General features: G+C 46.6%; 1 long non-coding RNA gene across 1 annotated transcript in view; it reads left to right on the forward strand.

Moving 5' to 3' along the window:
• Positions 1-27,607, forward strand: part of LOC142589060 (uncharacterized) — a 72,181-nt gene that overhangs the window by 14,909 nt on the left and 29,665 nt on the right. The window lies entirely within an intron of this gene.

A 27,607-nucleotide genomic window follows, 5' to 3' on the forward strand; every position in this document is an offset into this window, starting at 1 on the left:
AGAAAAGTGTATAATAGCTGTTTCTTACGAGTACTCACCTACGGCGCAGAAACCTGGAGGCTTAGGAAAAGGGTTCTACTTAATTTGAAGACGACGCAACGAGCTACGGAAAGAAGAATGATGTGTGTAACGTGAAGGGATAAGAGAAGAGTAGATTGGATGAGGGAACAAACGGAAGGTAATGAGATCTTAGTTGAAATCAAGAAAAACAAATGGGCATGGGCAGGACATTTAATGAGGAGGGAAGATATCCGATGGTCATTAAGGGTTACTGACTGGATTCCAAGGGAAGGGAAGCGTAGCAGGGGGTGGCAGAAAGTTAGGTGGGCGGATGAGACTAAGAAGTTTGCAGGGACGACATGGCCGCAATTTGTAAATGACCGGGATTATTGGAGAAGTATGGAAGAGGCCTTTGCCCTGCAGTGGGCGTAACCAGGCTGATGGTGATGATGAGGATCACCATAAAAAAGGGGAATGATTTTGGATTATGTGGCGTACAGTGGAAGCACCTATAAAGTGTTATAATTACAACTACACGTGTTCACTAAATGTGGCTTCAGTAATATGACCTGTCGCTGCATTGCTTGATTATCTTTCGCATTGCCGTTGGCAGTCACCGTGAGATGGGCTGTGCCGTAATTTTTTGGCGATCCTGAGATAGACTACATGCTTCTAACCTTAGTAAAATATTTGTTTTGGGGGTTGAAGCATTTGTACTCTTCGGCGATGAAAGAAGTTCGCTCGAATGGAACCAAACGAACTTCATAGGAAACGCAGAGCTAATCTTTTCTAAAGGCGTGAAGATTATTCCATTTAAAGGGAACTTTATTAGCCTGAGAATCGATTGGAACATACCGCAGACGGTCAACATCATGGGGAGAGCGTGTCAGCGTCGCCCGACAGACAGTCTCCGAAAGCTTCGACAATCCGTCTGAAGAATCTAACGGTGACATTTGAAGGAAAACGAAAGAACAGTGATGGACCTCTGTATTTCATTGTAAGGGTAGTCCACGGCAAGGCCGGGACTGCAGTGAAATAGCAACAGCCCTTAACCTTACGTTGTTGAGGCGTTCGGCGTTTTCGCCTTAAGTACTGCGTTTGAGTCCTTGAAGAATCATAAGTCAGGGGTGTTTTTCTCGCGAGGTTCCATCAAGCAGCGAATTGTTGCCGCGAGCTGTTGCAAAATTGCTAGCCGCATGATGCGGTGTGTGAAAATCAGATCGTGTGGAGCCTTTGAAGATTACTTTGATCATTGTCTAATGTCCGAAGAACCAGAAAGATATTTTCCAGCCAAAACAATTAACCCGCGGGCCCCCACCACGTCCTGCTTCGTTGTCAAATGCGGTTTTGACATGTACAACCCAGGAGAATTTGGCGGCTGCTGCTTGTTCTATCTGCCCGGGAAGTCCACAAATTGCAAATACTGGTCGAAGCATTTCTATTCTTCAAGGGAATGGTAGAGTTCATCTTACTGAAGTCGTCTTTCTGAATAATCGTCCCTAAGAAAGAAATACACATTATTGTCAGGTTTGTTAACAGTCTAGGTGCACCAACCACCATCGTCTGGCTAACAGCCTCAGTGGTATGAGTGGTAGGGGGGGTGAAGTATTTTAAAGGAACTTGTATCCTAAGCAGCCTTCTACCTTTACCTCGGTAAGTTCACTGAACATTGCCCACCACACACGAGTCATTGATAGCATTTTCATGCGTGTAGTACTTAGTAATGCAATTGAAGTTCTTAGCAATCCATAGCCCTTAGTACTGTAACTAATAGGTAATGATTACTCTAGTGCCCCACCTAGTAGACTCTAAATCTACAACCTGCTTACGCGAATAAAATTTGGTGCTATGTCAACTTCTCTGAGTATTGAAATTAGCCACTCAAAGTAAGAAAAAGTACGAAAAATTGCGGGAATTCTGTCTCTCAATGAATTTTATTTGCAAGTTAAAGTGCTCACACAGCGAGAATTAAATCAATAACTCTACGTTGTCACTATTGTATGCACTTTCTGTAGTGAAAATGAAACAATTAATAATTGAAAGAAAACGTTTACACATATGAAAAGGCAATCCCAGTGGTTGTACAGGCTAGGTGCCTAGATTAGGATCATTGTTGTGCTCCTTAACAGGTAGAGCAGCAAGCTGTCATATATAGCTTTGCCATGCTCAGGGGTTTCTCTTGTAAGGATGCAGTCGTTTAGCGTAATGGCTGAGCTCCGTAGCCCAGCAACACAGATTCTTGTCAAGTGCGATAGGCCAAGACACATCCGCGGTGAGCTGTGGCTGGCTCGCCTGTCTCGCAAGTTCCACAGGTTTGGTGAAGCGACTTGTCAGGGTATTGGGCTCTGAACGCAAGTGTGACTGTCGTTCCGGCACGCAGACGGCGGAGTGCCACGCATTCTCGGCATGTCATTGCATGAGGGAGGACATCGTGGCTTTCGGGCAGAAGCGGCTCTAGAGCAAACTGTCTATACTGTCGGAGCTACAGGTGACCATGGACAGCATCTACATCTTCTGCCGAACTGGCCACAACGGAAGTGTCGCAAGGAGAATGGGAGGTGTAAATTTGATCCCCTCATGAGCACATTCGATCGCTCATTCCCTCCTGCGTCTTTCTGACTCGGTCACTTCTGCGTGGGTGGCATTTGTCAAAGGGAGTACGTCACCCTTTCTCAGTTCGCATACGGCGTCTTGCCAATCCATGTATAAGTGAAAAGGGCTGACATGCTCGTGGCGACCATTTCTGGCTTCTTGTACCACCTGTAGCATAGCTTGTAGCTCGGCACCGATCGTGCTTATAGGCGTGCTATAAGCAGTTGTGGCGTTGCTACCGTCGCTCTTCGTCCAGTTAGTGCTGGCATGATTCTTTGAAACAGCAGCATAAGTGTAAATGCATTGGGGTGAGTTATCGTTAAGGATAGCTCTGCGGTGAAATTAACGCCTCTGACTTTGTTATTTTTACACCACGTTGATTGTGAGGGTTAACAATAGCAGCCATCATGCGCAGTCATTGTGCCGAAGCTGCTGGAAGAAGAGGAGCATGTGTATTCCGACAGATCTGGCCTAGTATTCTTCTTCCTCAAGACGTAGAAGCGAGCCGCTGCACCTGGGCACGTGCTGCGACTTCCCCTAACTCTTCAAGCGTGTTATTTTCTGCCTCCGAATAAAGCGTGTTGTTTGGAGTATGCTACGGAAAAAGATACGCTATACATAGACTTTCATGATGAGTTGCTTTGAGACAACGACGCATCGTTACCGTGATTCGTGTGAAAGGGAATCTGTGCAGAATTATCGACATAAGGAGATTTTCTGCATTATAACTATGGTGCCTCCTATGACATCCCTTTTACTACTCATGATCTTTCGTAGGAGCCCTTGTGTTGCTCGGGCGCAGCGCCGTGTCTCCTGAAGCCACGCAGTGTCGTTGCATGTGTCCGATGTAGTGAGCCCTAAGCTTCTGTGGAGGCACAGGATGTATTTAGAGACCTGGATTGGGAAGAATTGGGGATAAGAGTTAATGGAGAATACCTTAGTAACTTGCGATTTGCTGATGATATTGCCTTGCTTAGTAACCAATTGCAATGCATGCTCACTGACCTGGAACGCCAAAGGAGAAGGATGGGTCTAAAAATTAATCTGCAGAAACCTAAAGTAATGTTTAACAGCCTCGGAAGAGAACAGCAGTTTACGATAGGTAGCTAGGCACTGGAATCGGCAAGGGAATACATCTACGTAGGACAGGTAGTGACCGCGGATCCAGATCATGAGACTGAAATAATCAGAAGAATAAGAATAGGCTGGCGTGCGTTTGGCAGGCATTCTCAGATTATGAACAGCAGGTTGTCATTATTCCTCAAGAGAAAAGTGTATAACAGCTCTGTCTTACCAGTACTCACGTACCGGGCAGAAACCTGGAGGCTTACGAAAAGGGTTCTACTTAAATTGAGGACGACGCAACGAGCTATGGAAAGAAGAATGATGGGTGTAACCTTAAGGGGGGATAAGAAGAGAGCAGATTGGATGAGGGAACAAACGCGAGGTAATGACATCTTAGTTTAAATCAAGGAAAAGAAATGGGCACGGCATGTAATGAGGAGGGAAGATTACCGACGGTCATTAAGGATTACGGACTGGATTCCAAGATAAGGGTAGCGTAGCAGGCGGCGGCAGAATGTTATGTGAGCGGATGAGATTATGAAGTTTGCAGGGACAATATGGCCATAATTAGTATATGACATGGGTAGTTGTAGAAGTATGGGAGATGCATTTTCTCTGCTGTGGGCGTAGCCAGGCGAATGATGACGATGATGATGATGGCTTCTGTCGTACTGTGATTTTTCGATCGGGATTCCTTGCGTTCCCGCACATTCATTATGCCTGGTAATTCTTCCTTCATCTTCTTTGGACCATGCACAATATGCTGAGATTTTCAAGGGGCAGGAGAGAACCTGAGTGCTGAAAGATGCTATCGAGTGAGTAACTACTTTATTAATCCAAAGGGTGAGAGGTAAGGGACGCTAAACTAGGCAGGCTGCCAGGCGATTCTTGTAAATGACGTCTTCAGCTCGTGCCAGGACCCGTGTCTAGAGCTTCTTGGATGGCATCTTGCTGTACAGCATGTGGCCCACCCGTGGGTCATCCTGTGATTTCGTCGGGATATATAGTGTGCCCGTGGTACATCCTATGATTTTGTCTTGATATATAGAGTTTTCAACCTATATCTTCAAGAATATATGGCAAGTGGCGCATGGCTACGTTAAAACATAACACGGGACAACACTATGCCTTGCAGAAGGGTATGTGTGATGTAATGAAGCGGAGAGAATAGATCTCCTATCTTTACTCGAAGCGTGCGGTTTGTCAATAGCGATGTATGTCACTATGGGACCTGCTAGTCATAGTGCGTGTATTTCTTGCAACATAGCACCTACTCCTACGTTGTCAAATGCCTTGTGTATATCAACGGCGGCTAGTATACGTTTTCTTTGCAAGCAGTCGGAGGTGAGATATTCTGCATAATAAAGAGGCTGTCTTGCTCCGACAAGCTAACACGGATGCCTGTTTATGTATGATGAAGTTTTCGTTGAACTTCGAGAAACCACTGGAACTTTTCCGCCACCGTTGTTTTTCATAATCTTGCCCACATGTGACGTTACAATGAATCACTGGGGAATCGTTCCACTTTTCCTGTACAATTCCGGCTTCCCATACACCATTTATAAGGTCGAGAAGGTCTGTCACTGCTTCATCAGGAAGAATGTGGTCTGTCGTATATGTGAAACCATCAGGTCGAGCTGTAGCTCTGCCATTGAGTTTCATGAATGCATACGGAGCTCGGCAGTAGAGAACGGATGATCAAGCATATGTGTTGCATTGGTAATCTGCCGGGATTCGACAGTTGATCTATTGTCTGTTGTAGTCGGAACCACGAGCGGGGAAACTGAGTAACTAGTTGAGCAGCGAAATCTTGCTCTTATGGTCCCTGTTTGAGGGCAATGCTCCACGCGGGTTGTTTTGTATGCGCGGGATGATAAAGCTCTATGCTAGGCATCGTCAATGGGGAGGGTTAGTACGATGCTTTAGTCCACTGCATCTACGATACCATCGCGAACGGCGGAGCTCCTTCAGTACATTCGGGCCTTTGCACGAATACTAATTATGCGAAATTCAAAATGTTTAAAGCGGCGTTTCACTTGCTGTTGTGCCCGAACTCATGAAGCTGAGATTCAGCATGTACAAGTCAGGGGCAGGGTTTTCCCACCATGTGCGCGTTGTCATTGTAGCCCTCTGCTTTGCTATCTTTAGTTTCTCCAGGAAAGAACCCGTGTCGTCCACGTACACCTTATGGAAGCGTACTCACTTTCACGTGTATGTCGTTCCATTATTTCGGTAGGTTCGACTGATATTGTCTATGCTAAGAAGAATCGCACGGTGGTTATATCCGTATCTATTCCATTTGAATTTCCAGCGTAAGCGCAAGTGTTGCGACGTGCCCATACAATCTGGTGTGCTAGCTTGCTGTTGTCCATTTAGTGTCTGCCAAATGTAGACGCCACGGACATCGGAGATGATGAAGTGGCTTTTCTCCAATGCAACTATAAGTGTTCGGTGACATACTGAGGCTATTCTGTAGCCCCAATGGTTATGTGGCGCATTGAAATCGCGAGCTATAATGATATGTCCTGCGGGACATCTCTGTTTTAGATTCGAGACTCAACTCATCACACCCAACTTCTCCGGTTTGGCAACCAGGTCGTATATAAACTGAAGCGACTGTTAGTCTGAAATTTGCGAATGTCGCAGCAACTAGAACGATCTAGCGGCGAGGTGTGTGCGCAAATCTTGAGTGTCGGTCTGAGCTTACGGACTGCGCTTGTTGATAAACACACTAGCTAAGCTTCTATCAGTGACGTTTGAGCCTACGTGGTGGTCTTTCAGCTTGCGTGGTATACTAGGTTCAATGTATTTGTTATAGCCAGACAACTGCAGTCTTAGTGGCGCGTCCATTTCTTAAAGGAAGAACACGGAAATTCGGTTGCCTTTTAGACGTAAGAAGAGTTCTGTATGTGTGAGAGTTGAACTCTAATAACGCATTTCTTACAGTTGCGCTGCAACCAATGCGTTGCGTGATGAATGGTATCAGGGGACCAATTCACGTTGAAGGTTGGACTGTGGCTGGAAGGTAACGTTACCGGGGAGCCCCTAACCCTGCTTCACCTCCTGTTTCCTTGAGACTGGCAGCAGTAAGCATGCCTGGATGGGTCTGTCTCTTCAGCGCTAGCATACGAGATTCCTGTTTCACGATCTTATGCTGCATAGTCATACGCATAGTCATAGGCCTCTTGGCGCTCTCTTCAGTACGCCTGTGCATCAAGACAGTTCACTGGTAATTTCGGTACATCTGTCTCGTCTGCGTTTCCTGGTTCTGCTACTTTCGATGAAAAAGATTTGTAAACGCGCATCAAGGATAGTTTTGGTTATTGACTGGCGGCGTGTGAGTGACGGCTGCGTAGCTTGCTTTCGGCAGATGAAAAGTTCGCGCTCGTAGTGTGGGCAGCTTTGATCACTCGTAACATCTTTGCCTTGGCAATGTAGATATCGTCGCGTCATAGTGCTGCTGATACAGCCTGCATTGTGCGTTCCTTCGAATCTACAACGTCGTGCTCCATGTTGGTAAATCTTCGCTTTGTGACCACTCCTTTGACAGTGCGAAAACTAGATTGGCGTTGTCCGAAAAGCTTTCACATGATGCGCAATATACTCCATGCGTACGTGACGTGGGAGCTTATTTCCCCGAAACACACCAAGAACAGGCTGCTTTGTTTTATCAAGCCGTTAGTCATTCAAAATTGTTGGCAGTCTACGCGTATATATATATATATATATATATATATATATATATATATATATATATATATATATATATATATATATATATATATATATATATATATATAATGTATGGCACTTTTGGTCGCGTCCCTCCGTGTAGCGACGTAGTATTGCATTGGAACAGGGCCGAGTTTCTCTTTCTTCACAAATGATGTCGTTGCTACGTTTGCTAACATGCCCACGGGAATGACGTTTGCACCAAACACTTTGCGATTGGTGGCCGGTATTTCGCTATGGAGGCGTTCTTTGAGCTAGGCGTACTGGACGGTGTCTGGTATCACCAGAACAGACGCTGCGGACTTGGGTCTGATCATTATGGTGGTGGGTGCGCTTGAGAACCTCATTATGGTAAAGGTTCGATATTTGTATGCGTTTCTTGACCTGCGCACGTTCATTTTTTTCACTGCGCCTTTGACCTGCAAATTTAACAGATTTATCCAAATCTGAGGCGCATTGAAGCGCATCCTTTGCAAAGCCATGCTTCCTTTGTAGATTGCGTACGTGCTTACCCGCGTGCCGCAGTCGTTTGGCTTTTTCCTTGCCTCCGCGTATACTGTTTCATGTCCCGAGTCATTGGAGTCATCATCAGGGACAGAAAAAGAGTTTCCTGCTTGCGTTTGCAGTCAAGTCATTTCGATAGCTTAAGCCCAGGAACGCGGCGTGAGATGGGGCTACTGCATCGTTTATCTTGGGTCAGGGATTTTAGGCCCATGAGAGCACTGCCTGCCACATCATTGGCGATGATATGCAGGGCACCCGGTCGATTTTCCATTCCCCTAGGGCAACATCGTTATGCCCCTCTTGACTAATACTAAGAACTCAGCGTTCAAGGGAACCTCCGAAACAACCATCGGATGACTTTACACGGCGCTAATCGAAACTTCACGTAATTATATCACAAAAACATTATGACAATCACTTTTATTTTGTGTTTTCTTCTCCGATATAGTCAGCTCGAGCATGTATACACAGATACTGGTACCGGAAAAGACGCTCATTGGAATCCTGGGGCTGTGAATAGTCAAACCAACGCTGCACCCTCACCCTTGCCCTGCTCAAGGCATCCACCCTACAAGTGGCCCGCATGATCACGCGCATCTCACACAGACGCCACGGCATGCGAGAGGAAGACACACTCAAGCGCGTCAGAAGTCTGGTGGTCAGTCGAGTGGCATACAGCCACCCCCTACTACAATCTTATCAAGAGTGACGTACAACAGGCGGAGGCGATTCTACGCAAAGCCTACAAAACCGCACTCCCCCTTCCCCAAATCATCAACCGAAAAGCTCCTAGCCTTAGGACTACACAACACTTTCGAGGAATTGAGAGGTTTAACTAGTCTCCCAACCGCGCAGACTGCAGCAGACTCCATCTGGCAGGGAGCTCCTGAAGAAACTAGGCTGGGCCGATCAACTTCAAGAGATACAGAGGACCGAAACAATTCCGTACGATTATCGCAAAACAATAAAACTAGCACCCACACCCAGCAACACGAATCCCAACCTGCACAAAGCACGCAGAGAGGCGAGGGCCGAATATCTACAAAAGACACTAGCACCCCAAGAAACGACGGTATACGTGGACGCAGCCACATACGCCAGAGAAGCTGGCAGAGCAACAGCAACGCGGTACCAACGGTGATTGATTTGAGCCTACGCGAGATCACCAGCGCATCACTGCAAGAATGTAGGATAGCCGAGGCTAAAGAAGCGGCCGTCGCTCTAGCGGCAGCGGAAGGATATCGTTTTAAACGGTCTCTAACAATCCTCACAGACTCACGAACGGCGTGCCATGACTGCCTACGTGGCAGAATAAGGCACGAAGCGCTCCGCATATTCCACTCCGGGGACCACATAACACAACGACAACCAAACAAAGAACCCATTAGGCATACGATAGTATGCACGCCGGGACACGCGGGAGTGGCAGGGAACCAAGAGCCGGACAGGATAGCTCGAGGGTACACTTATTACCCAGCATCCAACGTAGGCGACCTCAAAGGGAACGAACCTGTACCCCAAGGCTATTCGGCGATACCAAATTACTACAAGGGCTGCAGAAAGCGGTATCCACCACCGCGCAAGCCCCTTAGCAGAGAGGACTCTCGCGTGGATGCTGCAACAAACGGGCTCGTACCCGAACCTAAACGTACTCGACAAAATATATCCCACACAATACAATGGCAAATTCCCCTGGTGCCAGGAAACACCCAAGCTGTATCACATAACGTCGGCATGCCAGACGATAGACGTGATACCCGTTATACCGAAGTCGAGTGCGGAGCAATGGGAAGGAGTGCTTTCCAGCGATCGCCGGGTCGACCAAGAAGGTCTGATTCGGCAAGCACAGCTGGCTGCGGCATCCAGCGGAGCTCTGGACTGAGGGCAACCGACCATTTTGCAAGATGCTGGACGAATCCATCTGAAGACTGCAGACCCGACAGCACAAGACCAGCGAATCTAGAGCTCAATAAAGTTTTTTACTCACTCACTCACTAGATATTTGCGGTTTGTCCAGCAAGTACGACTTATTTGTGCAGTGAATATCCAAGAATACAATCAACATGGAGCTAGGGTGAATTGGAGGCTTCCACTGCAATGACTGCTGCTTCGTTTAAACTTCATAACCTTAATCCATTACCAGTAACATTATTGAAGATGAGAATGGATCGTTTCGGTGTTGTTACCGCAGTTCTGTACAAAGCAAAACACAATGGAAGTTATGTTCTTAGCTGAACAGTCTTTGCACAAATATGTCAGAAATAGGTCTCAAGTCCAAACGTCCGACAAAACTGCAGGACGCTTAAGCGTCGCCTTTCACCACGCAACGCGATAGCATTCAAAAATCCCCGACTGCTTCTCACGCTGACCTGCAAGTGCTGCTCATGTAACCGTAATGTTTACGGGAAACGCTGGCGACAAACGCCATGCATGAAGGCGAGCTTACTGGTAGAAACGAGCCCTATTTCGTGAGTTGATCCTCGCGGTGGACCCTCCCCCCCTCCCTTCCCACAGCGGCGCGAAAAAGATTACATCCGTCTCCGGTGTCTGTACTGTATGGCCTTTTTAATATTTCTGTCTGGGAAGATTTAACATAAAAGGCATCCACTCTCGGTGTTTTGTTTCATGACATTTGGGAGTGACTATCTTAATAATGACATTCTATTATTCTCAAAATTGGAACTTTGTTAAGAATATAAAACAGGATATGAACAACTTCAATGATAGATTGGAGGGGCAATATAGCCAACATATACCGCGTGGTAAATAGCAAGGCATGGTGTGTACATATACATAAATGTAGATGGGAATTTTCGCTCACGGGAACGCCGACGCCAGACGCCGACACAAAGTTTTCTGCGTTACGGGGCCCCTAATGCTACCGCGTTAAAATGGGCCTATTTCATGCGAATGCCTTATAATATAATAGACATCTTGGATAGTTCCACTGCGATTTTCAAGTATGCCCTTGTCATCATCATCATCATCATCATCATCATCATCATCATCCCCCTGGTTCGCCCACTGCAGGGCAAAGGCCTCTCCCATACTTCTCCAAATAACACGGTCATGTATAATTCTGGTCATGTTGTCCCTGCAAACTTCTCAATCTCATCCGCCCACCTAACTTTCTGTCGCCCCCTGCTACGCTTCCCTTCCCTTGGAATCCAGTCCGATCGGCCATCATGCCTCCTTTTTTCATGCCCTCCCCATGTCCATTTATTTTTCTAGATTTTGACTAAGATGTAATTAACTCGCGTTTGTTCCCTCCCCCAAACTGCTTTTATCCGTTAACGTTACGCCCATTATTCTTCTTTCCATAGCTCGTTGCGTCCTCCACAATTTAAGTAGAACACTTTTCGTAAGCCTCCAGGTTTCTGCCCGGTACGTGAGTACTGGTAAGACAGAGCTGTTATACACTTTTCTCTTGATGGATAACAACCTGCTGTTCATGATCTGAGAATACCTGCCAAACGCACCCCAGCCCATTCTTATTCTCCTGATTATTTCAGTCTCATGATCTGGATCCGCGGTCACTACCTCCCCTAAATAGATGTATTTCCTCACCACTTCCAATGCCTCGCTAACTATCGTAAACCGCTGTTCACTTCCGAGAGTGTTAAACATTACTTTAGTTTTCTGCAGACTAATTTTTAAACCTACCCTTCTGCAGTGGCGCTCCAGGTCAGTGGGCATGCATTGCAATTGGTCTCCTTAATTACTAAGCAAGGCGATATCATCAACGAATCGCAAGTTACTAAGGTATTCTCCATAAACTCTTATCCCCAATTCTTCCCGATCCAGGTCTCTGATTACCCTGCCTGACGCCTTTCTTTATTGGGATTTTGTTGCTTTCTTTATGGAGGACTACGGTGGCTTTGGAGCCGCTATAGATATCTTTCAGTATTTTTACATACGGCTCGTCTACACCCTGATTCCGTAATGCCTCCATGACTGCTGAGGTTTCGACTGAATCAAATGCTTTTTTTTGTAATCAGTGAAAGCTATACATATATAAGGGTTGGTTATATTCCGCACATTTCTCTATCACCTGATTGATAGTATGAATATGGTCTATCGTTAAATAGCTTTTACGGAATCCTGCCTGGTCTTTTGGTTGACAGAAGTCGAAGATGTTCCTCATTGGATTTGCGATTACCTTAGTAAATACTTTGAACTCAACGGACGTTAAGCTGATCGGTCTATAATTTTTCAAGTCATTGGCGTCCCCTTTCTTATGGATTAGGATTATGTTAGCGTTCTTTCAAGATTCCGGTACGCTCAAGGTCATGAGCCATTGCGTATACAGGGTGGCCAGTTTTTCTAGAACAATCTGCCCACCATCCTTCAACAAATCTGCTGTTACCTGATCCTCCCCAGCTGCCTTCCACCTTTGCATAGCTCCCAAGGCTTTCTTTACTTCTTCCGGCGTTACCTGTATTCTTAGGGAAGCGCGAAAAAAGAGTCTTGCATCAGTACACGCCTGACACATACTTCGTTTCGACGGTGGCAATACTTTTTGTCTATACAGACATGATGCTAAGCCTTACCGTGGAGAGACATCCTGAGATGGGGACTGAAGGTTGGGGTTTGATTGTCGTATTCATATAGGAGGTTGTGGCCAAGTACCGCACCAGGGTGGCAAACGCGGCTCCGGTGAGGGTGTGCGTTGCCGATGCTTGTCACCGGGATCTGGCCGCACTCCAGGCCTGTTTATGAAATTCTTTCAACACGCGGATTTTTTTTGCGGTGGAAAATTGCGCGGCACAGGGATTCGAACCACGGTCCTCTTCCGCGCGAGGCGGATATTCTACCTCTATGCCACCGCTGCACCGTCGTATGCCCTTCTAGCACATACCAACGCCGAAATTGTGGGAGGCTACGGTTGGCGCTCAGCCAGCGCCTTGGTGCCTGCTGCGAAAGATGAGCAGAATAAATATTGGCGGCGCGTGCCGAGGAGCAAGCAGGGCGTGCGCTGTATGGTTCTAAAAGCCTGCTGAGCTGGTACTCTCATCCTGGCGCACCACTGGGATTCCTTGGTTCCCGACAGTGGTGAGTCCGGGATAGGAAATGACCGAACCCAGCAACCTACCGCCCTTCACCAACCTTGCGCCTCACACTGACCTTATCCCTGACCCTCGCTAGCGAGACATCACAGCCCTCAGCTTGCAGGCGAGCCTCGAACACGCGCCGCCCATCTTTATTCTCCTCGTGTTTGGCAGACGGCATCAACGCTCCAGCTGAGAAGGCCGACCATAGCGCACCCGCATTGCGACGTCGCTGGGTGGTACACCCTCTGGAATGCCTGATATCGTTAACGGTGCTGTGTTTGTTGAGGTTTGTGTGTTACAACCTATTTTGATCCAGCGGTTCCGTTGTGTTCGTAAGTTTTGTACCAGAAAAAAACGCCTTGGTTTTGTTCCTGGGATCCTTTCCAAAATTCTCCTGTAACACAATATGGGTGCCTGTTTTAAGGAAAACTACAAGGAAATTTTTTGCTCCCCATGCTAAGTTGTACCTGCTTGAAAATAAATGCACCGAAGAAACGGAGCATAACCCTGCTAAATCGCACTAAGAAACCCTGACATTCACTTTCACTGCTGTTGAGCTATTGCCACCACACTTAAATGTATTGCTCACCAGATCTAACAGCGGAAACCCGTACTGCCGATAGTGTGTGAACGCTGTTAAAATTCATAATAAATGGGTACCACCTCGTATGTGGCATGGACCATGAATAATATATCAGTGCACCAAGCTAGACCTTGAGTTCAACGCAATTATTTCGTGTCGGAACGTTACTAATTACTTTAATATTTTAAATGCAGCTGCGCATGCCTGTCTCAACAACTATGTAGACACGATAGCTTCACGAATAAAAAAAAACTCAATTTTTGCATTAGTATTACACTGTGCTGCTCAGACGCTACTGCAAGAAGGCCCCAAAAAACTTGCAGTGCTGTCAAATAAGCCAAGGTGCAATCCTTTTCTTTCCATAAAACGCAAGTGGTGTCTTGAGTAACCTTGCTAACTTCTACCCCCTCCCCTGTAGAAGGTCAAGGAAATGGCACGCAGTACAGCTATAATTTTTAAAAGCGGAGGAAACCCAAGTACCACTTTGCTCTCCCCCTCACCCCTCCATTGAATACGCTTATGCCAACTGGTAGTGTTCCGCCACGGCGCCTCATATCTTGCAGCCGCGCTTTCAATCTTAAACTCTCTTTGTAGCAATCTTGGTGCTGTCAAACAGCAGGATGGACGAACGAGGTGGAATGAGCTTCCACTGGTGCGTGAACAGGGCAGAAGCGCAGCTTTGTCTAAATGTCAAAGAATCCGTAGTCCTACCTCTAAACAAAAAGCATCCGGAAAATCAACTGGCGACACCTCACTGAGAAACTATATCAGAAGCTCTTCCGAGTCTATCTGGTGAAATGCTCTTCTGTCTAAGGCGTCAAACGGAAGTTTCAATAGCCACTTCTTGACGCATAATGCTGGCATCAAACGAACAGCTTTTCAGCCATTTTTGAAGCTTTTGCCTATGCTCCCGGGCTTGGCGTGGCTACTGCCATCTGCGGTTTGTTGTTTTGTCGGCTGGTGTTCTGGTGCACATATTTATAAATAAATACAGGAAGGTTATGCATATGCCGATTTCAAATACCAATGCATGGTCCTTTATTGCTCCTGTTTGCAGACTCAGAATAGTGACATTTAAGTGCAGCGATGCTACTGTTGAGTTCTGCATCGCTTGAACAAAAGCATTGAACTTTGGAAGATAAAGCATAAGCATTGCAGATTATCACACGTTACGTGCAGTGAAAGTAACTACCAGTGTACGCAACGTCGTGAGTTGAATTGAATTGCCCTTTACAGGAAGGGTTCGCTAAGGAAGCTGGATGTGAAGCATTTTTGTCTTTTATGAGTACTATCTTCTCGGAGGCAAAATAATAAAAGCATCAATCGTGACTTAACCACTTTTTTTATTGTGACAGTCTCTTGCTGTATCAGCAATGTACACTGTAGACACATTTCCCGCTGAATGTGAAAAATTAATTGTGCGCCGGTAATTTTCATGTAACGAGAACATGCCAGGATTGTGCGTTGTCATAACGATGGGAAATGCAGCGAAGCATTTAATTGTACGCGCTCGTTCTTGCACAGTCTCCAAATGTAAAAAAGGAAAACAAGCTGCCCCCCTTAGTAGCATCGGCTGTGTAAAAAATTTACATTTGTCCAGAAGCAACGATAGCCCATCATCGAGCCCGTACAACTTACTGGTCGTTTTAGCGGCAAGAAATGTTAAGAGGGCCATTTTCGTTGCGAGCGCCAGACACTCATATGGTGGTTAAACTTGTTTTGTCAACTAATAACACAATACCGACCCTTGTGTATGTGTTTCAACGCTCAGCGTAATGCAAAAAAGGGCCTTCGCATCAGTCATTTGAAGCTTCAAAGCGGAAGTCTTTTTCTGTGCTCGCTAAGCGGCTTCAAAGCAAAACTATTCTTTTGACTTATCGCGCCGTGCGTCCGTATTGCAAAAACAGTTTCAGTTCTTTCGCGACGTGACGTGCATAGAAAAAAGCTTTCTTTTCCAGGCACAAAGGCATTCAAGGGTCACAAGACGCCGTAATTTACATGCTGATCACGACCATCGCTCGAAATTTTAAACTCCGCAGGCATGGTTTGTACTAAATAATACCAGATATGTTACGAGAATAAAGAATCAGTTGGTGTTATTTGTCTATCCACAGGGCCAGCTGGGCAACCTCACATACCTAGGAGTTCACCGGTACCGAGCAGAAAATTCACCGATGCTCGGTTTGCTACTTCGGAATTATTTGTGTTAGATGTCGCTGACGAAAACGGCAAGCGACAGTAGAGCCCTTAATATTCCTCACTGTAACCACGAGCCTTGTTAGGACAGACGATTTATAAAAAATTACCGACGATTACGTTACTTCCTAATGCAAAATTTGAGCGCAGCAAATAAGCTGTTTCACCTTTTCGATAGATTGAGGCAAAGAAATCGAGCAACACATGTATGCGCTATCACAGAATTTTTTTTTTATATTTCCCGTACTCCTGGATCATCTCGACGGCGGCGACGGTAAGCTTCTGCTTCGGCGGCACGCACCTCTGGATTCTGACGGCGACGGCGCTGGGCCTCTGCTCTGGCAGCTCATTTAGTAGCAGCAGCAGCAGCAGCAGACGGAGGACTTCCATCGGTCGTCTCGCTCATGGCTCAGAAAGAACTGGCAGATAATTTCGCAGTGGCGAACGGCAGCGGCAATTTCGGCTCGGGCGGTGCACATATACAGATCCGCCGCCACCGATCTGGCTCTCTGATTGCCACCGCACAGGGCGAAAGGCAGCGGCAATTTCGGCCGGGCGGTGCACATATACAGATCCGCCGCCACCGATCTGGCTCTCTGATTGCCACCGCACAGGGGTTGCATTGGAGGAGGAGCGAAGAAAGGAATTAAGTTCGAGCCGGCGCTTTGACAACCGGAGACTCGCAGGAAGAGGGGGGAGGGGGGCGGCATGTACACCCAGCGGCAAACGATGGGGGCAGAAGCGCGCGCAGCAAGCGGACAACACGATAAAGGGAGGAGGGAACAGATAGCAGCGACTGACTGATGCCGCTGACGCCGATACAGGGGGGGGGGGACCCTTTCCTCCTCTTTCTGCATGGCGGCGACGGTGTTCTATGCAGTCACGTTATCTTGACTCTCTAGCGGCGTCAGCGGCATCCAGCGGTATCAGTCGGTCGCTGCTAGCGCTGGGGGGATGAAAGGGGGGCGGAGCTGGTTACGAGGCCGACGACGACGCGAAACCCAGGAACGGACGCCAAAGAGCTGCGCTCTAAAAAAAGGAACACTGCCCACCCAGGTAGCACACAAAGTCTTGAAAACGTCGTATTGAGGGATTCAACGTCAGTCAGCAGCAGTCAGCGGCAAAACCGGCCGGTGTCACTGAAACGCTACTTCGTTTCTTGGCAGATTTCACAGGCTGGACGCGGCGGCATCTCCTGGATCTTATCATCCCTGTCGTCGGTCGCTGGCATCACGGACGCTGTGCGGCGCATGCGGCCTCTGCATTTCATGGTCCTATCCGTGAACGGCTCCGCAGCATCCCCTGGTGCAAGACAGCTCAACCCGGTTGTCCTGGTGTCTGTTGCAGCGTACATAAAGCCTGCCTCGCCGGTGCTTCCCTGCAGTCAGCGGTAAAACCGGCCGGTGTCACTGAAACGCTACTTCGTTTCTTGGCAGATTTCACAGGCTGGACGCGGCGGCATCTCCCGGATCTTTTCATCCCTGTCGTCGGTCGCTGGCATCACGGACGCTCTGCGGCGCATGCGGCCTCTGCATTTCATGGTCCTATCCGTGAACGGCTCCGCAGCATCCCCTCGTGCAAGACAGCTCAGCCCGGTCCACCTGGTGTCTGTTGCCGCGTACATAAAGCCTGCCTCCCCCGTGCTTCCCTGCAGTCAGCGGCAAAACCGGCCGGTGTCACTGAAACGCTACTTGGTTTCTTGGCAGGTAGGTTTTTTAAACTGCCTTTAGTACGTACACATTTGGCTGATTTGCCGCTGACTGCACTGCACTGCAATGTCTTCTGTGTGTTCGGTATGCGACAAGCCGGTAGAGGGCAAGTTCCTTGTATGTTCCGGTTGCAAAGCAAGTTTCCATTTAGGTAAACACTGTTCCGGGATAAGACAGTGTTTACACCAAAATGTCCACTGTTAAACGTGAAACATGGACGTGTCAGACATGTAGCTCTGGTGCCTGTTCCAGTCATAGCGATGGCTCACTCGGCCCCCACTTTTCGTCTATTAATACCAACCTTGACCAATTAACCAGCCCTGTTCAGACGCTCATGGTAAAGGTTCAGTAACTGCTCTCTTTCAATGCAACTTGTGAAAAGATGGCTGATACGGTCACCGGCATTCAAGCCTCTATCGCTTTCCTTTCTGAAAAGTATGATTCTATGCTGTCCACTGTGAGTACTTATCAAACCGAAGTGTCTCAGCTACGGGCTCAAGTGGAGTCACTTTCGGGTACAGTCGCCCGTCAGGCTGAAATTCTAGACCAAGCAACGATGCAAATAAATGAACTTGATCAATATGGCAGACGTTGCAATTTCGAAATCCATGGTCTCCCTTTGAAACCTGGTGAAGACTTGAAGTCCTTCATGTGCGATTTAGCTGGACAACTGCGCCTAAGTAACTTCCAGCAAGATGAAATTTGCAGGATACACCGTTTACCGACCGCGAACAAATTTAGCTCTAGCCCTCCTATCCTTTTGCAAATACAGAACGCTTCAGTGAGAGAAAAATGGTTTCGTGCTCGGAGGTGTCTCTCGGATCTTGCTCAGCCGGAGAAGTTTCCTCGTCTGTTCTTCAACGAAAACTTGACGCGGTTGAACCGGGAGCTCTTTCGGTTGGCCCGCTCCAAAGGAAAGGAAAATGGATATAAGTTCGTGTGGACGAGAAACTGAAAGGTTCTGGCGAGAAAATCTAAGGGAGCACCTTTCATTCGAGTTGAAAAATTCTCGGATTTGGATAGGATTGCCTAGACATGGCTGGCATAGAGAGCATAAAGTGCACTGACTTTGCGGATGTAAATTGTTTTTTTTTTTCTGATGCCTCCACCAGCAGTTTCCAAGTTGCGCATGTGAACATTCGCAGCCTTCGGAAACATTGGAATCAGTTTTATGCCATCATTTCATCATCTCGTCTAACGTTCAATGCTTTTGAACTTACTGAACCTAATATTCCTTCCGCGAGCATTCCACAGTATTCTATGCTGGGTTTCCAAGCCTTCTCGTACACGCGTCCAAGCAGAAAAGGAGGCATCGCAGTTTTTATAAGTAACAGATGGGCGGCTTCACAGTTAACTTTTTCCTTTTCCCAAGCTGAAGTGATATCGCTGCGCTTGAGCACACCTGTTTTTTCGGTGATCCTGTTATCGGTGTACCGACCACCTAGTTTTAATGCGCGACTTTTCTTATCCGAACTCGATTCCACATTGTGAACCCTATCGCTCGAAGAGCACGTGTGTATCATAGGTGATATCAATATTGACCTTTTGCGTCGTACTATAGGCTTGGTCGCGGATTACCTCGATAGCCTTTCCAAATGGGGCTTGGAATGCGTCATTTATCAAGCGACTCGTGAGGAATTTTCGGCTGGTAAGCTCGCTGTGTCCTGCATTGATCACGTTATCGTACGCGCTCACAATCTAGCCATAAAATCCGCTATTGTGGAAATTAAACTTGCTGACCATTATTTCGTTTGCGCCACAATGAGTTATCCAGATACTGCGACAGCACCCACAGGTTCCAAAAAACTAATTTCAGTGCTTGATCCTAAAATATTTCATAATCTGGTGGCTCAATATGACTGGAAATCACTTTTAGCAATAGTGTCTCCTGTGGCCATATATGATAAACTCGTAGAAGTGTTCAAAAACTTAAAAGAAAGTGCTACCCGAGCAATACATATCAAACAACGTAACGTGGATAATAAGTGGATGTCATCTGATATACTCGCTGCAATAAAAGAAAAAAGACTTACTGTGGGCCCAATGCAAGCGTGCCCCGAATTGTGCAGACCTACGGGCCCAATTTAAGCAGCTCAGAAATAAAGTTACTGCCATGGTCCGCTCCGCAAAGCGAATACATTTTCGAGACAAATTTAAAGCCGCTAGTTACAGTAGTAAGAAAACATGGTCGTTAATTAACAGCTTTAGAGGCACTCATACGCGAGCTGATATAATGAATCATTTTCCTTCCAGTTTATCCAGTGGCAGACAGCATATTTCTGATGAGTTTAATAATCACTTCTCTCGTGTAATGAGAAACACAAACTTACAGGTAGATTTGTGCACTTTGCGTCACAGCATTAGTGAATCGGCATATCTGCCTTCAATTTCTCAGGTAGAGCTAAGATCGATTATATTCAATTTAAAATGTAATAAATCTCCTGGAATTGACGGTATTTCCCTTAATGAGTTGCGCAGAACATATCAATACATCCAAGAATTTTTCTAGCACTACGTAATCGCATAATCTCAAGTGGTGAAATTCCTGTTGAACTGAAAACAGCAAAAGTTATACCACTTTATAAAAGCGGCGCGCGTAATAAAATTGAAAATTATCGCCCCATTTCAATTCTGCCTTCTATCGCTCAAATACTTGAAGAACACTTATTGTTAACAATGATAAGCTTTCTGGACGCCCACAGCGTTTTGTCGCCTAGTCAGTATGGTTTCTGACCCGGCAAAAGCACTCAAACACTTCTGGAAGATTTATCCGATCAGTTGAATATAGCTTTCGATAATAATAAAGTTGCTTGTGCGCTTCTTCTTGATTGCAGCAAGGCTTTTGACAGTGTTCATCATGGTCTGCTGTTAAATAAGCTTTCCTTGTTAGGATTTCGGGGCGCTTTCTGGTCGTTGTTAGCAAATTTCCTTCGGGGTAGGCGTCAGGTCGTCTCAGTTGTGCAAGTTCATAGTGCATTCTCAAATATTAATGCTGGAGTTCCGCAGGGATCTATAGTGAGCCTGTTATTATTTAATATTTTTGTAAATGACCTCTCTAGTGTGATACCCGTTTCTGTTTATCAATAAGCCGACGATACGATGATCGTAACTACTGCCCACAGCTACTACGATTGCTTCTTTACAGTCTGCTGCCACAAAAGCTATGGATTGGTTTCGAAACAACCAAATTACTATAAATGTATCTAAGACGCAATTAATCTGCTTCCATAATCCTTTAAGGAAGGTAGCCCTTGACTATCCTCTTGTTTTGCATTCTTCAGATTGTTCAGCTTGTTCGTGTAGACCATTACAGTACTCATCTGTAGTAAAATATCTTGGTTTATATCTTGACAGCGACCTTTCTTGGAACAGCCACCTTGCTAACGTTTGTAAAAAAACTTCGCGCCGTATCCTGTCTACTGTACAATATAATATACTACATGCCCTTATCAGTAAGGAAAACTATAATACATGCTTTAGGCTACAGTCTACTCCGGTATGGCATAACAATTTACGGGCACTGTGCTGTCCGCTGGCACAACCGTGTAAATGCGATACTGCACTCACTCTTAAAAAACATATCTTATGATCTGAACCTGAATGCTGACACAGACCGTTTCAAAGTACTTTCGATGCCGCATTTCACCGATCTTTTAATGCAAACGGTTGTTTTAAAACACTTCTGGTCCAGTCAATTCCTAGTTCTGTACACAGCTTCCCGATACTCAAGGCCCAGGGACCCCTTTCGGAGGCCACGTTGTTCCACAAGGTACGGCACTAGAGCTCGGGCCCATTATGTGCCGACCTACTTCAATAAATTACCGCACAGCACCTTCTGTGCAAAAACGAAATATAAGTTAAAGAGACTGCTAAGGTGTATTTGTTGGTAAAGGCGTACTTGTTCCGTTTATTTACCGTTATTGCTTGTGTTCGTGCATGTGACTATGCAATTCCTTTGCACCATGACGGTCAGTCTGGTAAATGGTTATGCACAATCTCATGGTAATTTTTGTTTACACGCATTGCTGTACTTCTGTGTTCCATTATCCTCAACGTAATTTCCTTTCATAGACAATGTATAAATTCTAATAACCTTTCTTATTGTGTTCTATACTTGAGTTCGCTGCTTAAAGTGGTATATCAATGTACCGTGTATGGTTTTGCTGCCTGCCAGGCGCTGCCGCTCAAGCCTTCAAAGGCTTTGGCAGGCCTGTATGAATGTAATGTTTTGATCATTGGCAATAAAGGTATTATTATTATTATTACTAACGTCTGACACGGATTTTTGACCAAAATCGACGCATCAAAGACGTTCCAAACAAGATAGCTTAAAAACGAGGCGTGAATACGTTTCGATAACGCTGGAAGCCAGGCAGCTTAAAAACGAGGGGTGAATACGTTTTGAAAACGACTCAAGGCGCCACGCCACGGCGCGTCAGCCTCTTTAGCGGCTTCTACAATATTCAACAACCCATCAACGCGATCCAACTTTGCGCTAGGTGGCGATACCGTCGTCAAATCATGTGGCCACGTGAGTCGTGATGCCGGGCAGCCGGGCGAGCCGGGCATAGTCGCGTCGTCATGGCGTCGTCGCGGCACCGCACTCGCATCGCACTGTGGTCTGTTTGCGACTGTTCTGAATGTGCTGCCGCTGCCCTTTGTCATGTAAGTGTTGCAGTGCTTTGCTGTCAAGAAAACGACATTCTGTGATTAGTTTGGGTTGTGCGATCTGTTTGAGCCGGGCATAATAGCGTTATCGCACTTACATTGCGCTGTGGTATGATAGCGGCTCTTCTGAATGTGCTGCCGCTGCCCTTTGTCATGTAAGTGTTGCAGGGTTTTGCCGTCAACAAAACGACGTTCTGTGATTAGTTTGGGTTGTGCGATCCGTTTGTGTAGTTTAATTTGGAAATCAGTAGTGTTTTCAATTGGAGGGCGCGGAGTGGAGGGCACTAATCAGCTCTTCAAGTTCATTGTCAATTTATGTGAGGCGCCTGTTCACTGACGCTGTTACTAACGCGTTCAGGACAGTATAAGGACGAACGTTAGAGGGACAAAATTGTGCCTGTGTGTCCCTAGCGTCAGGATCGGCCGCTATGCGTGATCCTAACAAGAAAGCATTTGGCAGAATGCGAAGGCGGCAAACTTTTATGCGCACCTTGCCGATCTCCGCAATAGAGCCGTCATCGTGGTATTTTAGTCTCCCGTTTAGCAAGAGTGTTGCAGAAAAGAGAACTGGTTCAAACAGGCTTTTTTTAATGATTCAGTACTAGTGCGGTATCCCAAAAGGTGAGGTCAAGTGCTCGCCCTATTTTCTTCCCTCGCGCTACAGCGCACTGACAGGATTTTGCGTGCACCATACCGTGCTTTTATCGTTTGCGCTTCAGGTTCTCGATTGTGTTTTCGCCCCCTTTACCCACGCGATGAGTATTTCATGGTCTTACTGGGTACCACATGTCTCCATATATTGTGTCCAATATATGAAACGGCCAAGTTCGATTTTATTTGACGCCTCAAATGGTAGTAATGTATTGAGTCCCTTGTAGCTTTGTGCTTGTTATCAATTTTACTATTTGGCGAATGGATACAGCCCGTACGCTGCATAACTCGCTTGTGGATACTGCATATGTGAGTCGAGTATGCCTTTGGTATAAAATAACTTTTATGCTTTAGGTAGTACGATTGTTTGCAGTTTGGGACATGTGTCGGAATGTACGCTGTGCGCCCTTCGCGGTTTACGGCGGCCTGCCGAGTTCGTGCGGGTGCCATGTGTGCGCATGGAGTTCGCGAAGCGCTCTGGCATTTTAGAACGCAGCTCTTTGGCGTCCGTTCCTGGGTTTCGCGTCGTCGTCGGCGTTGTCGTCGGCCTCGTAACCAGCTCCGCCCCCCTTTCATCCCCCCCCAGCGCTAGCAGCGACCGACTGATACCGCTGGATGCCGCTGACGCCGCTAGAGAGTAAAGATAACGTGACTGCATAGAACACCGTCGCCGCCATGCAGAAAGAGGAAAGGGTCCCCCCCCTGTTCTTTTGTGGCGGATAGGGTGCTCTTCAGTTGCCGACGCGCCGGTTATTTCACGTAGGCCCCGGCACGTCGACGAATACGTGACCACCTTCCCACGGCTAGACCTGGTTCTTAGCGCTGCGGAAGCGAGGGTATCATATTGTTTGTGTCGGCATCGGCGGCGTTGTCCCTGAAACCAACTCCGCAGCTGGGGTTGACTCACTATCGGCGTCAGCGGCATCAGTCAGCCGCTGCTATCTCTTCCCTCCTCCCTTTATCGTGTTGTCCGCTTGCTGCGCGCGCTTCTGCCCCCATCGTTTGCCGCTGGGTGTACACGCCGCCCCCCTCCCCCCTCTTCCTGCGAGTCTCCGGTTGTCAAAGCGCCGGCTCGAACTTAATTCCTTTCTTCGCTCCTCCTCCAATGCAACCCCTGTGCGGTGGCAATCAGAGCCAGATCGGTGGCGGCGGATCTGTATATGTGCACCGCCCGAGCCGAAATTGCCGCTGCCGTTCACCCTGTGCGGTGGCAATCAGAGAGCCAGATCGGTGGCGGCGGATCTGTATATGTGCACCGCCCGAGCCGAAATTGCCGCTGCCGTTCGCCACTGCGAAATTATCTGCCAGTTCTTTCTGAGCCATGAGCGAGACGACCGATGGAAGTCCTCCGTCTGCTGCTGCTGCTGCTGCTGCTGCTGCTAAACGAGCTGCCAGAGCAGAGGCCCAGCGCCGTCGCCGTCAGAATCCAGAGGTGCGTGCCGCCGAAGCAGAAGCTTACCTAGTGGAGTCTTTGTTAAAGGAATACGTGTGAAAAATAAAAAAAAAATTCTGTGATAGCGCATACATGTGTTGCTCGATTTCTTTGCCTCAATCTATCGAAAAGGTGAAACAGCTTATTTGCTGCGCTCAAATTTCGCATTAGGAAGTAACGTAACCGTCGGTAATTTTTTTATACATATATACATGTGTTCTGTTCACGCGCTTCGCACAACAGGGCATGTCGCAGTTCTTTGTCCTTGTGCAACACATTTTCCTAGCGTACGTCTGTGCATTATTTGATACCGGTTTCACACGGGGCTCTTTTAGCCGCTATCCAGTCCGTTACAAATCGAGTTTCTCGGTCGTGATTGGCTCCTCTGCGCAAGCTACGAGAGTGAGCCAGTCGCATCGATAATTTCGATTACGGATCGGGCTTGATCGCGATCGAGAGTGGTCGTGTGACACCGGTTTTACAAATGGCTCCCACTTAGGGTACACTTTAAGTTTAATGCTACTAAGTGAAGAGCAAGTGCATATATATGCCAGTGGTGGTATGTGGGCAAGTCTTTCTGGTGAAGCCAATGCTTCTGCATTCAAAACATTTCCATTACCAGCGTAGTGCATCAATGTGTATACTTCGACAAAATGGAGCACCAGTGCAGATATCTGAGCCTACCTGTCCAGGGCAGCAAGTGTGTCTCCATTGAAAGCACTACCAGCATGTGCGGCAGTTCTATTTCCAGCAGCGGGACTGCACAATAATCAGTAGGGTGCTCTCAAGCTGTTTATCTATGAAGCTCTGCCTGGACTGTGTGCCAAATATTTTTGGACGTGAAAGTGGGGGTGAATTGGTAAACATCAGTGGAACTGTGCCTGGACTTTGTGGCAAATGTTTTTGGATGTGAAAGTGTGAGTGAACTGGCAACGAATTTGCTCTGGGCTACATATGTTAAACGTTTTTCTCATTCAGAGTGCCTTTTTTTACTTTAGGAGACTGTAGATGTGCGCAAAGTGTGACAGGTCAGTGTGCTACTTAATGTATTTGCTGGTTTGCAAATTATTCGTTGCAACTTTGCTTTTGCCAGAGAGGTACAACTTTGCCTCTTGTAAAGGGCTTTTTAGATAAAACTCTTACTATTTATTATGACCATTGCTTCCTTTGTTACACAAATGCAGCTTCCAGTGCATTCCAGTTTATTTCCATGTTTATGTAAGTTTCTAATATGAGGCTTGCATATTCATTTCTCACGTTCTGGAGTGGCAAGATGCAGCATTACTGTCTCATCGTTCTCTGTACTACAGTACTGTTCACTTGTTACACTTGTTACACGTTTAAGTATTCTGCACTAATTTCTCTTTATTGCTTTTTTGTTGTATGGTTATTTTTTCTCGCCATTGCCTTCTTTGATATATCCTAAAGGCAATATTTCCAATTTTGCATTGTTCCCATTTTTTTTTTATTTCTGCCACAGGATTGTTTTATGATGGTATGCGGTGGTATTTCTTCTTGTGGTCTTTTCAAGCTTCTAGCTGGTTGGTAACATTCCTTGGAGGCAGTTACCATCCGATTCATACTTTTGCATTTTTCAGTCTACTTCGATGTCGCTCCGATGTCACTTCTGCATAACTCTAGTCCATCTAATCGCACGTGCACTTTACTATGATAAATTAACACTTTAGTACACTCCAGGTTTTTCTGTGCATTTTTGTATATGTACTTGGAATTTTGTTTATGTGCTAGTGAATGTTCACTTTCGAGTTCATTACGAATCGTTTCTGCAACTTTTGTCATTGTTGATGTACTTTTACTTCTATTTGCATTTCTCACAGTTTGTTCGAACCTTGCATAAGCATTACATTTTAATGAAGTGTTTTTGCTTTGTCACAATGTTCTCATTTCATGCACTCTTGGCATGGAGGGCTTGGTGTGGTGACCTGCCAAGACGTGGCCATTAGTTCTTTGCAGGATGTCATTCTTATTGTGGTTGTAAGCATCGTAGCTTACTAAAGGCGGTATTAAGGATTCATTATTCCCAACAGGCTCATTTTCGTGCGACTTGATAGAGGATGCGCCGGCCATGCGGGGAACAGTGGTTTCAATGTAGACACACTTGCTGCCCTGGACAGGTATGCTCTGATGTCTGCACTAGTGCTCCATTTTGTCGAAGTAGACACATTGATGCACTACGCTGGTAGTTTAAATGTTTTGAAGGCACAAGTATTGGTTTCACCGGAAAGACTTGCCCACATACCACCACTGGCATATATATGCACTTGCTCTTCACTCAGTAGCATTGAACTTAATGTGTTCCCTATGTGGGAGCCATGTGTAAAACCGGTGTCACACGACCACTCTCGACCGCGATCAAGCCCGACCCGGATCAAAGTTATCGATGCGACTGGCTCACTCTCATAGCTTGCGCAGAGGAGCCAATCACGACCGAGAAATTCGATTTGTAACGGACTGGATTGCGGCTAAAAGAGCCCCATGTGAAACCGGTATCAAATAATGCACAGACGTACGCTAGTAAAATGTGTTACGCAAGGACAAAGAACTGCGGCATGCCCTGTTGTGCGAAGCGCGCGAACAGAACACATATGAAAATAAAAAAACGCGCGAGCGCTTTGCAAACTCCATGCGCACACATGGCACCCGCACGAACTCGGCAGGCCGCCGACTAACTAAAGCGCGAAGGGCGCACAGCGGACATTCCGACACATGTCCCAAACTTCAAACAATCGTACTACCTAAAGCATACAAGTTATTTTATACCAAGGGCATACCCGATTCACGTACGCAGTATCCACAAGCGAGTTATGCAGTGTAGATGCTGTATCCATTCGCCAAGTAGTAAAATTGATAACAAGCACAAAGCTTCAAGGGACTCAATACATTACTACCATTTCAGGCGTGAAATAAAATCGAATTTGGCTGTTTCATATATTGGACACAATATACGGACACACGTGGTACCCCGTAAGACCATGAAATACCACTCACGTGGGTAAAGGGGGCGAAAACACAATCGAGAATACGAAGCGTAAACGATAAAAGCACGGTATATATGGTGCACCCAATATTCAGTCAGTGCGCTGTAGCGCAAGGGAAGAAAATAGAGCGAGCACTTGATCTCACCTCTTGGGATACCGTACTAGTACTGAATCATAAAAAAAACCCTGTTTGAACCAGTTCTCTTGTCTGGAACACTCTTGCTAAACGGGAGACTAAAATATCACGATGACCGCTCTATTGCGGAGATCGGCAAGGTGCGCACAGACAGCAATTTTGCCGCCTTTGTTCGCATTCTGCAAAATGCTTTCTTGTCAGGATCACGCATAGCGGCCGATACCGACGCTAGGGACACACCGGCACGATTTTGTCCCTCTAACTTTCGTCCTTATACTGTCCTTAACGC

This window comes from Dermacentor variabilis, chromosome 7, assembly GCF_050947875.1.
Source record: "Dermacentor variabilis isolate Ectoservices chromosome 7, ASM5094787v1, whole genome shotgun sequence".
Taxonomy (NCBI): domain Eukaryota; kingdom Metazoa; phylum Arthropoda; class Arachnida; order Ixodida; family Ixodidae; genus Dermacentor; species Dermacentor variabilis.